This window comes from Silene latifolia, chromosome X (genome assembly GCF_048544455.1).
Source record: "Silene latifolia isolate original U9 population chromosome X, ASM4854445v1, whole genome shotgun sequence".
NCBI lineage: Eukaryota > Viridiplantae > Streptophyta > Magnoliopsida > Caryophyllales > Caryophyllaceae > Silene > Silene latifolia.
The window spans coordinates 2,549,279-2,561,040 of NC_133537.1; positions in this window are offsets into that span (position 1 = coordinate 2,549,279).

Here is an 11,762-nt window from a genome sequence, read left to right on the forward strand (position 1 = left end):
GTATTTATACACTTCAATTTCAGCCGTTCGGAAGGTCGTACCTCTGTTTCTTTTTCTCCCTGTTTTTCAATCATCCGTCTGAGCTCATTTCAGGAATCAACCAGTTCGATTTCAGGAATCAACCTGTTCAATTTCAGCCTCAAATAACGAGCTTTAACACATTTTTCACGATAATCCGAGTTTCGGCGAATGCCGGCCAGGCACACCGGCACCCCCAAATGTCTTCCGTTGGTGCTCAAACTTTGCATGGCCGCTTTATCTGACCCGAAGAACTTTCTATGTGATTTCCGAAGATTTTTGTTCGGAGATACCGAAATCCCGAAAAACCGTGTATTATACACTTTAATTTCAGCCGTTCGGAAGGTCGTAACGGACCCTGTTTCTTTTTCTCCCTGTTTTTCAATCACGCTTCCGAGCTCATTTCAGGAATTAACCCGTTCGATTTCAGGAATCAACCTGTTCGATTTCAGCCTTAAATAACGAGCTTTAACACACTTTTCACGATAATCCGAGTTTCGGCGAATGCTGGTTTGTGGCACACCGGCACCCCCAAATGTCTTCCGTTGGTGCTCAAACTTTGCGCGGCCGCTTTATTGGACCCGAGGAACTTTCTATGTGATTTCCGGAGAATTTTGTTCCGGGACCCCGAAATCCCGAAAAACCGTGTATTATATACGCTTCAATTTCAGCCGTTCGGAAGGTCGTACCGGAACCCCTTTTCTTTTTCTCCGTGTTTAACAATCACGCGTCCGAGCTCATTTCAGGAATCAACCTGTTCGATTTCAGCCTCAAATAGCGAGCTTTAACACATTTTTCACGATAATCCGAGTTTCGGCTAATGCTCGTTTGTGGCACACCGGCACCCCCAAATGTCTTCCGTTGGTGCTCAAACTTTGCGTGGCCGCTTTATCTGACCCGGGGAACTTTCTAAATGATTTCCGGAGAATTTTGTTCCGGGACCCTGGAATCCCGAAAAACCGTGTATTATACACTTCAATTTCAAATTGTTCGGAAGGTCGTACCTCTGTTTCTTTTTCCCCTGTTTTTCAATCATCCGTCCGAGCTCATTTCAGAATCAGCCCGTTCGATTTCGGGAATCAACCCGTTCGATTTCACCTCAAATAACGAGCTTTAACACATTTTTCACGATAATCCGAGTTTGGCGAATGCCGGCCAGGCACACCGCACCCCCAAATGTCTTCCGTTGGTGCTCAAACTTTGCATGACCGCTTTATCGACCCAAGAACTTTCTATGTGATTTCCAAGATTTTTGTTCCGGACACCGAAATCCCGAAAAACCGTGTATTATACACTTTAATTTCAACCGTTCGGAAGGTCGATCTGGGACCTCGTTTCTTTTTTCTCCTGTTTTTCAATCACGCCCGAGCTCATTTCAGAATCAACCCGTTCGATTTCGGAATCAACCCGCTCGATTTCAAATTTTAAATAACGAGCTTTAACACATTTTTTACGATAATCCGAGTTTCGCGAATCTTTGGTTTGTGGCACACCGGCACCCCCAAATATCTTCCGTTAGTGCTCAAACTTTGCGTGGCCGCTTTATCTGACCCGAGGAACTTTCTATGTGATTTCCAGGAGAATTTTGTTCGGGGACCCCGAAATCCCAAAATCGTGTATTATACACTTCAATTTTAGTTGGAAGGTCGTGAGGGACCTGTTTATTTTTCTCCTTGTTTTTCAATCACGCGTCCGAGCTCATTTTCAGGAATCAACCTGTTCGATTTCAGCCTCAAATAACGAGCTTTAACACACTTTTCACGATAATCCGAGTTTGGCGAATCTTTGGTTTGTGGCACACCGGCACCCCCAAATGTTTTCCGTTGGTGCTCAAACTTTGTGTGGCCGCTTTATTTGACCCGAGGAACTTTCTATGAAATTTTCGGAGATTTTTTTTCCGAGACTCCGGAATCCCGAAAAACCGTATATTATACACTTCAATTTCAGCCGTTCGGAAGGTCGTACCGGACCCTGTTTCTTTTTCTCCCTATTTATCAATCACACTTCCGAGCTCATTTCAGGAATCAACCTGTTCGATTTCAGCCTCAAATAACGAGCTTTAACACATTTTTCACGATAATCCGAGTTTCAGCTAATGCTGGTTTGTGGCACACCGGCACCCCCAAATGTTTTCCGTTGGTGCTCAAACTTTGCGTGGCCGCTTTATCTGACCAGAGAACTTTCTATATGATTTCCGGAGAATTTTTTTATGGGACCCCGGAATCCCGAAAAACCGTGTATTATACACTTCAATTTCAGCCGTTCGGAAGGTCGTACCGGATCCTGTTTCTTTTTTCTCTGTTTTTCAATCACGCTTCTGAGCTCATTTCAGGAATCAACCCGTTTGATTTCAGGAATCAACCTGTTCGATTTCAGCCTTAAATAACGAGGTTTAACACATTTTTCACGATAATCCGAGTTTCAGCGAATGCTAGTTTGTGGCACACCGGCTCCCCCGAATGTCTTCCGTTACTGCTCAAACTTTGCATGGCCGCTTTATCTGACCCGAGGAACTTTCTATGTGATTTCCGAAGAATTTTGTTCCGGGACCCCGAAATCCCGAAAAATCGTGTATTATATACACTTCAATTTCAGCCGTTCGGAAGGTCGTACCGGACCCTGTTTATTTTTCTCCCTATTTTTCAATCACGCGCCTGAGCTTATTTCAGGAATCAACCTCTTCGATTTCAGCCTCAAATAACGAGCTTTAACACATTTTTCACGATAATCCGAGTTTCAATGAATGCTAGTTTGTAGCACACCGGCACCCCCAAATCTCTTCTGTTGGTGCTCAAACTTTGCGTGGCCGCTTTATTTGACCCAAGGAACTTTCTATGTAATTTCCGGAGAATTTTTTTCCGGGACCCCGGAATTTTGAAAAACCGTGTATTATACACTTTAATTTCAGCCGTTCGGAAGGTCGTACCGGACCCTGTTTTTTTTTCTCCCTGTTTTTCAATCACGCTTCCGAGCTCATTTCAGGAATAAACCCGTTCGATTTCAGGAATCAACCCGTTCGATTTCAGCCTTAAATAACGAGTTTTAACACATTTTTCACGATAATCCGAGTTTTGCGAATCTTTGGTTTGTGGCACACCGGCACCCCAAATGTCTTCCGTTAGTGCTCAAACTTTGCGTGGCCGCTTTGTCGGACCCGAGGAACTTTCTATATGATTTCCGAAGAATTTTGTTAGGGACTCAAATCCCGAAAAAACCGTGTATTATACACTTCAATTTGACCGTTCGGAAGGTCGCATCGGACCCTGTTTATTTTTCTCCCTGTTTTTCAATCACGCGTCCGAGCTTATTTCAGAATCAACCCGTTCGATTTTGACCTCAAATAACGAGCTTTAACACACTTTTCACGATAATCCGAGTTTGGCGAATCTTTGGTTTCAGGCACATCGGCACCCGCAAATGTCTTCCGTTGGTGCTCAAACTTTGTGTGGCCGATTTATTTGACCCGAGGAAATTTCTATGAAATTTCCGGATAATTTTTTTCCGGGTCTCCGGAATCCCGAAAAACCGTGTATTATACACTTCAATTTCAGTCGTTCGGAAGGTCGTACGAGACCCTGTTTCTTTTTCTCCCTGTTTTTCAATCATGCATCCGAGCTCATTTCAGGAATCAACCCGTTCGATTTAAGGAATCAACCTGTTCGATTTCAGCCTCAAATAACGAGCTTTAACACATTTTTCACGATAATCCGATTTTCGGCGAATGCTGGTTTGTGGCACACCGGCACCCCCAAATGTCTTCCGTTGGTGCTCAAACATTGCGTGGCCGCTTTATCTGACCCGAGGAACTTTCTATATGATTTCCGAAAAAAAAATTTCCGGGACCCCGGAATCCCGAAAAACCGTGTATTATACACTTCAATTTCAGCCGTTCGGAAGGTCGTACCGGATCCTGTTTCTTTTTCTCCCTGTTTTTCAATCACGCTTCTGAGCTCATTTCAGGAATCAACCCGTTCGCTTTCGGAATCAACCTTTTCGATTTACCTTAAATAACGAGGTTTAACACATTTTTCACGATAATCCGAGTTTCGGCGAATGCTGGTTTGTGACACACCGGCACCCCCAAATGTCTTCCGTTAGTGCTCAAACTTTGCGTGGCCGCTTTATCTGACCCGAGGAACTTTTTATGTGATTTCCGAAGAATTTTGTACCGGGACCCCGAAATCCCGAAAAACCGTGTATTATATACACTTCAATTTCGGTCGTTCGTAAGGTCGTACCGGACCCTGTTTCTTTTTCTCATTGTTTTTCAATCATCCGTCTGAGCTCATTTCAGGAATCAACCTGTTCGATTTAAGGAATCAACCTGTTCGATTTCAGCATCAAATAACGAGCTTTAACACATTTTTCACGATAATCCGAGTTTCGGCGAATGCTGGTTTGTTGCACACCGGTACCCCCAAATGTCTTCCGTTGGTGCTCACACTTTGCGTGGCCGCTTTATCTGACCCGAGGAACTTTCTTTATAATTTCCGGAGAATTTTTTTCCGGGACCCCGGAATCCTGAAAAACCGTGTATTATACACTTTAATTTCAGCCGTTCGGAAGGTCGTACCGGACCCTGTTTCTTTTTCTCCCTGTTTTTCAATCACGCTTCCAAGCTCATTTCAGGAATCAACCCGTTCGATTTCAGAAATCAACCCGTTCGATTTCAGCCTTAAATAACGAGTTTTAACACATTTTTCACGACAATCCGAGTTTCGGCGAATGCTGGTTTGTGGCACACCGGCACCCCCAAATGTCTTCCGTTGGTGCTCAAACTTTGTGTGGCCGCTTTATTTGACCTGAGGAACTTTCTATGAAATTTCCGGAGAATTTTTTTCCGGGACTCCGGAATCCCGAAAAACCGTGTATTATACACTTTAATTTCAGCCGTTCGGAAGGTCGTACCGGACCCTGTTTCTTTTTCTCCCTGTTTATCAATCACGCTTCCGCGCTCATTTCAGGAATCAACCCGTTCGATTTCAGAAATCAACCTGTTGGATTTCAGCCTCAAATAACGAGCTTTAACACATTTTTCACGATAATCCGAGTTTCGGCGAATGTTGGTTTGTGGCACATCGGCACCCCCAAATGTCTTCCGTTGGTTCTCAAACTTTGCGTGGCCGCTTTATCTGACCCGAGGAACTTTCTATATGATTTCCGGAGAATTTTTTTTAGGGACCTAATCCCGAAAAACCGTGTATTATACACTTCAATTTTTGATTCGAAAGGTCGTACCGGAAACTGTTTCTTTTTCTCCCTGTTTTTCAATCACGCTTCCGAGCTCATTTCAGGAATCAAACCGTTCGATTTCAGGAATCAACCTGTTCAATTTCAGCCTTAAATAACGAGCTTTATCACATTTTTCACGATAATCCGAGTTTTGGCGAATCTTTGGTTTGTGGCACACCGGCACCCCCAAATGTCTTACGTTAGTGCTCAAACTTTGCGTGGCCGCTTTATCTGACCCGAGGAACTTTCTATGTGATTTCGGAGAATTTTGTTAGGGACTAAATCCCGAAAAACCGTGTATTATACACTTCAATTTCAGCCGCTCGGAAGGTCGTCACAGGACCCCTGTTTATTTTTCTCCTGTTTTTCAATCACGCGTCGAGCTCATTTCGGGAATCAACCTATTCGATTTGACCTCAAATAACGAGCTTTAACACACTTTTCACGATAATCCGAGGTTCGGCGAATGCTGGTTGTGGCACACCGGCACCCCCAAATGTCTTCCGTTAGTGCTCAAACTTTGCGTGGCCGCTTTATCAGACCCGAGGAACTTTCTATGTGATTTCGGAGAATTTTGTTAGGGACCCGAAATCCCGAAAAACCGTGTATTATACACTTCAATTTCACCGTTCGGAAGGTAAATCTTTGGACCCCGTTTCTTTTTGTCCCCTGTTTTTCAATCACGCTTCCGAGCTCATTTCAGAATCAACCCGTTCGATTTCAGGAATCAACCTTGATTCGATTTGACCTCAAATAACGAGTTTTAACACATTTTTCACGATAATCCGAGTTTCGGCTAATCTTTGGTTTGTGGCACACCGCACCCTAAATGTCTTCCGTTGGTGCTCAAACTTTGCGTGGCCGCTTTATCTCGACACGAGGAACTTTCTATATGATTTCCGGAGAATTTTGTTAGGGACCCGGAATCCCGAAAAACCGTGTATTATACACTTCAATTTCAATTAGTTCGGAAGGTCGTACCTCATTTCTTTTTCTCCCTTTTTTTCAATCATCCGTCTGAGCTCATTTCAGGAATCAACCCGTTCGATTTCAGGAATCAACCTGTTCGATTTCAGCCTCAAATAACGAGCTTTAACACATTTTTCACGATAATCCGAGTTTCGGCGAATGCCGGTTTGTGGCACACCGGCACCCCCAAATGTCTTCCGTTGGTGCTCAAACTTTGCATGGCCGCTTTATCTGACCCGAAGAACTTTCTATGTGATTTCCGAAGATTTTGTTAAAGGGACACGAAATCCCGAAAAACCGTGTATTAATCACTTTAATTTCAGCCGTTCGGAAGGTCGTGCAGGACCCTGTTTCTTTTTCTCCCCGTTTTTCAATCACGCTTCCGAGCTCATTTCAGGAATCAACCCGTTCGATTTCAGCCTTAAATAACGAGCTTTAACACATTTTTCACGATAATCCGAGTTTCGCGAATCTTTGGTTTGTGGCACACCGGCACCCCCAAATGTCTTCCGTTAGTGCTCAAACTTTGCGTGGCCGCTTTATCTGACCCGAGGAACTTTCTATGTGATTTCCGGAGAATTTTGTTCTGGGACCCCGAAATCCCGAAAAACCGTATATTATACACTTCAATTTCGTAGTTGGAAGGTAAATGACAGGACCTGTTTATTTTTCTCCTGTTTTTCAATCACGCGTCCGAGCTCATTTCAGAATCAACCTTTGTTCGATTTGACCTCAAATAACGAGCTTTAACACACTTTTCACGATAATCCGAGTTTCGGCGAATCTTTGGTTTGTGGCACCAAGCACCCCCAAATGTCTTCCGTTGGTGCTCAAACTTTGTGTGGCCGCTTTATTTGACCCGAGGAACTTTCTATGAAATTTTCGGAGATTTTTTTAGGGACTCAGGAATCCCGAAAAACCGTGTATTATACACTTCAATTTCGGCCGTTCGGAAGGTCGCAGGACCTGTTTCTTTTTCTCCTGTTTATCAATCACGCTTCCGAGCTCATTTCAGGAATCAACCTGTTCGATTTCACCTCAAATAACGAGCTTTAACACATTTTTCACGATAATCCGAGTTTCGGTGAATCTTTGTTTTGCACACACAAGCACCCCAAATGTCTTCCGTTGGTGCTAAACGTTGCGTGGCCGCTTTATCGACCCGAGGAACTTTCTATATGATTTAGGAGACTTTTTTCCGGGACCAATTCAGAAAAACCGTGTATTATACACTTCAATTTCCCCGTTCGGAAGGTAAATCTAGGATCTGTTTCTTTTTCTCCTGTTTTTCAATCACGCTTCCGAGCTCATTTCGAAATCAACCGTTCGATTTGGAATCAACTGTTCGATTTGACCTTAAATAACGAGCTTTAACACATTTTTCACGATAATCCGAGTTTCGGCGAATGCTGGTTTGTGGCACACCGGCACCCCCAAATGTCTTACGTTAGTGCTCAAACTTTGCGTGGCCGCTTTATCTGACCCGAGGAACATTCATGTGATTTCCGGAGAATTTTGTTCCGGGACTCCGAAATCCCGAAAAACCGTGTATTATACACTTCAATTTCAGCCGTTCGGAAGGTCGTACCGGACCCTGTTTATTTTTCTCCCTGTTTTTCAATCACGCGTCTGAGCTCATTTCAGGAATCAACCTGTTCGATTTGAGCCTCAAATAACGAGCTTTAACACATATTTCACGATAATCCGAGTTTGGCGAATCTTTGGTTTGGCACACCGGCACCCCCAAATGTCTTCCGTTAGTGCTCAAACTTTGCGTGGCCGCTTTATATGACCCGAGGAACTTTCTATGTGATTTACGGAGAATTTTGTTAGGGACCCGAAATCCCGAAAAACCGTGTATTATACACTTCAATTTCAGCCGTTCGGAAGGTCGTACCGGACCCTGTTTCTTTTTCTCCTTGTTTTTCAATCACGCTTCCGAGCTCATTTCAGGAATCAACCAGTTCGATATCAGCCTCAAATAACGAGTTTTAACACATTTTTCACGATAATCCGAGTTTCGGCTAATGCTGGTTTGTGGCACACCGGCACCCCCAAATGTCTTCCGTTGGTGCTCAAACTTTGCGTGGCCGCTTTATCTGACCCAAGGAACTTTCTATATGATTTAAGGAGAATTTTTTTCCGGGACCCCGTAATCCCGAAAAACCGTGTATTATACACTTCAATTTCAGCCGTTCGGAAGGTCGTACCGGATCCTGTTTCTTTTTCTCCCTGTTTTTCAATCACGCTTCCGAGCTCATTTCAGGAATCAACCCGTTCGATTTCAGGAATCAACCTGTTCGATTTCAGCCTTAAATAACGAGCTTTAACACATTTTTCACGATAATCCGAGTTTCGGCGAATGCTGGTTTGTGGCACACCGGCACCCCCAAATGTCTTACGTTAGTGCTCAAACTTTGCGTGGCCGCTTTATTTGACCCGAGGAACATTCATGTGATTTCCGGAGAATTTTGTTCAGGGACTCGAAATCCCAGCAAAACCGTGTATTATACACTTCAATTTCACCGTTCGGAAGGTAAACAGGACCCTGTTTATTTTTCTCCTGTTTTTCAATCACGCGTCGATTTCATTTCAGGAATCAACTTTGTTCGATTTGACCTCAAATAACGAGCTTTAACACATATTTCACGATAATCCGAGTTTCGGCGAATCTTTGGTTTGTGGCACACCAAGCACCCCCAAATGTCTTCCGTTAGTGCTCAAACTTTGCGTGGCCGCTTTATCTGACCCGAGGAACTTTCTATGTGATTTCGGAGAATTTTGTTAGGGACCCCGAAATCGAAAAACCGTGTATTATACACTTCAATTTGACCGTTCGGAAGGTCGTCAGGATCTGTTTCTTTTCTCCTGTTTTTCAATCACGCTTCCGAGCTCATTTGGGAATCAACCCGTTCGATTTCAGGAATAAACCTGTTCGATTTCAACCTCAAATAACGAGTTTTAACACATTTTTCACGATAATCCGAGTTTCGGCTAATCTTTGGTTTGTGGCACACCGGCACCCCAAATGTCTTCCGTTGGTGCTCAAACTTTGCGTGGCCGCTTTATCTGACACGAGGAACTTTCTATATGATTTCCGGAGAATTTTGTTAGGGACCACGGAATCCCAAAACCGTGTATTATACACTTCAATTTCGGTAAACCGTTCGGAAGGTCGTACCTCTGTTTCTTTTTCTCCTTTTTTTCAATCCTCCGCCTTTGAGCTCATTTCAGGGAATCAACCCGTTCGATTTCGGGAATCAACTGTTCGATTTGACCTCAAATAACGAGCTTTAACACATTTTCACGATAATCGGAGTTTCGGCGAATGCTGGTTTGTGGCACATCGGCACCCCAAATGTCTTCCGTTGGTGCTCAAACTTTGCATGGCCGCTTTATCGACCGAAGAACTTTCTATGTGATTTTCGAAGATTTTTGTTAGGGACACCGAAATCCCGAAAAACCGTGTATTAATCACTTTAATTTCGGCCCGTTCGGAAGGTCGTGCGGGACCTGTTTCTTTTTCTCCCGTTTTTCAATCACGCTTCCGAGCTCATTTCAGGAATCAACCCGTTCGATTTCAGCCTTAAATAACGAGCTTTAACACATTTTTCACGATAATCCGAGTTTCGGCGAATCTTGGTTTGTGGCACACCGCACCCCAAATGTCTTCCGTTAGTCTTTGAAACTTTGCGTGGCCGCTTTATCGACCCGAGAAACTTTCTATGTGATTTCGGAGAATTTTGTTCGGGGACCCCGAAATCCCGAAAAACCGTGTATTATACACTTCAATTTCGGTAGTTGGAAGGTCGTCAGGACCTGTTTATTTTTCTCCTGTTTTTCAATCACGCGTCCGAGCTCATTTCAGAATCAACCTGTTCGATTTCAGCCTCAAATAACGAGCTTTAACACATTTTTCACGATAATCCGAGTTTCGGCGAATCTTTGGTTTGTGGCACCTGGCAAGCACCCCAAATGTCTTCCGTTGGTGCTCAAACTTTGTGTGGCCGCTTTATTTGACCCGAGGAACTTTCTATGAAATTTTCGGAGATTTTTTTTCCAGGACTCCGGAATCCCGAAAAACCGTGTATATACACTTCAATTTCAGCCGTTCGGAAGGTCAATGGGACCCTGTTTCTTTTTCTCCTGTTTATCAATCACGCTTCCGAGCTCATTTCAGGAATCAACTTTGTTCGATTTTCACCTCAAATAACGAGCTTTAACACATTTTCACGATAATTCGAGTTTCGGCGAATCTTTGGTTTGTAACACCGGCACCCCCAAATGTCTTCCGTTGGTGCTAAAACGTTGCGTGGCCGCTTTATATCGACCCGAGGAACTTTCTATATGATTTCCGGAGAATTTTTTTAGGGACAGATTCAGAAAAACGTGTATTATACACTTCAATTTCAAACCGTTCGGAAGGTCGTCAGGATCTGTTTCTTTTTCTCCTGTTTTTCAATCACGCTTCGAGCTCATTTGAGAAATCAACCCGTTCGATTTGAGGAATCAACCTGTTCGATTTCACCTTAAATAACGAGCTTTAACACATTTTCACGATAATCAGGAGTTTGGCGAATCTTTGGTTTGTGGCACACCGGCACCCCCAAATGTCTTACGTTAGTGCTCAAACTTTGCGTGGCCGCTTTATCTGACCCGAGGAACATTCATGTGATTTCCGGAGAATTTTGTTCAGGGACTCCGAAATCCCGAAAAACCGTGTATTATACACTTCAATTTCAGCCGTTCGGAAGGTCGTCTCAGGACCCTGTTTATTTTTCTCCCTGTTTTTCAATCACGCGTCGGAGCTCATTTCAGAATCAACTTCGATTTCGATTTGACCTCAAATAACGAGCTTTAACACATATTTCACGATAATCCGAGTTTCGGCGAATCTTTGGTTTGTGGCACACTGGCACCCCCAAATGTCTTCCGTTAGTGCTCAAACTTTGCGTGGCCGCTTTATCAGACCCGAGGAACTTTCTATGTGATTTCGGAGAATTTTGTTCGGGACCCGAAATCCCGAAAAACCAGTGTATTATACACTTCAATTTCACCGTTCGGAAGGTCGTACCGGACCCGTTTCTTTTTCTCCCTGTTTTTCAATCACGCGTCCGAGCTCATTTTGGAATGAACCGAGTTCGATATCACCTCAAATAACGAGTTTTAACACATTTTTCACAATAATCCGAGTTTCGGCTAATCTTTGGTTTGTGGCACACGGCACCCCAAATGTCTTCCGTTGGTGCTCAAACTTTGCGTGGCCGCTTATATGACCCAAGGAACTTTCTATATGATTTAAGGAGAATTTTTTTTAGGGACCGGAATCCCGAAAAAACCGTGTATTATACACTTCAATTTGAACCGTTCGGAAGGTCGTACCGGATCCTGTTTCTTTTTCTCCCTGTTTTTCAATCACGCTTCCGAGCTCATTTCAGAATCAACCCGTTCAATTTCGGGAATCAACGTTCGATTTCGATTTCGACCTTAAATAACGAGCTTTAACACATTTTTCACGATAATCCGAGTTTCGCGAATCTTTG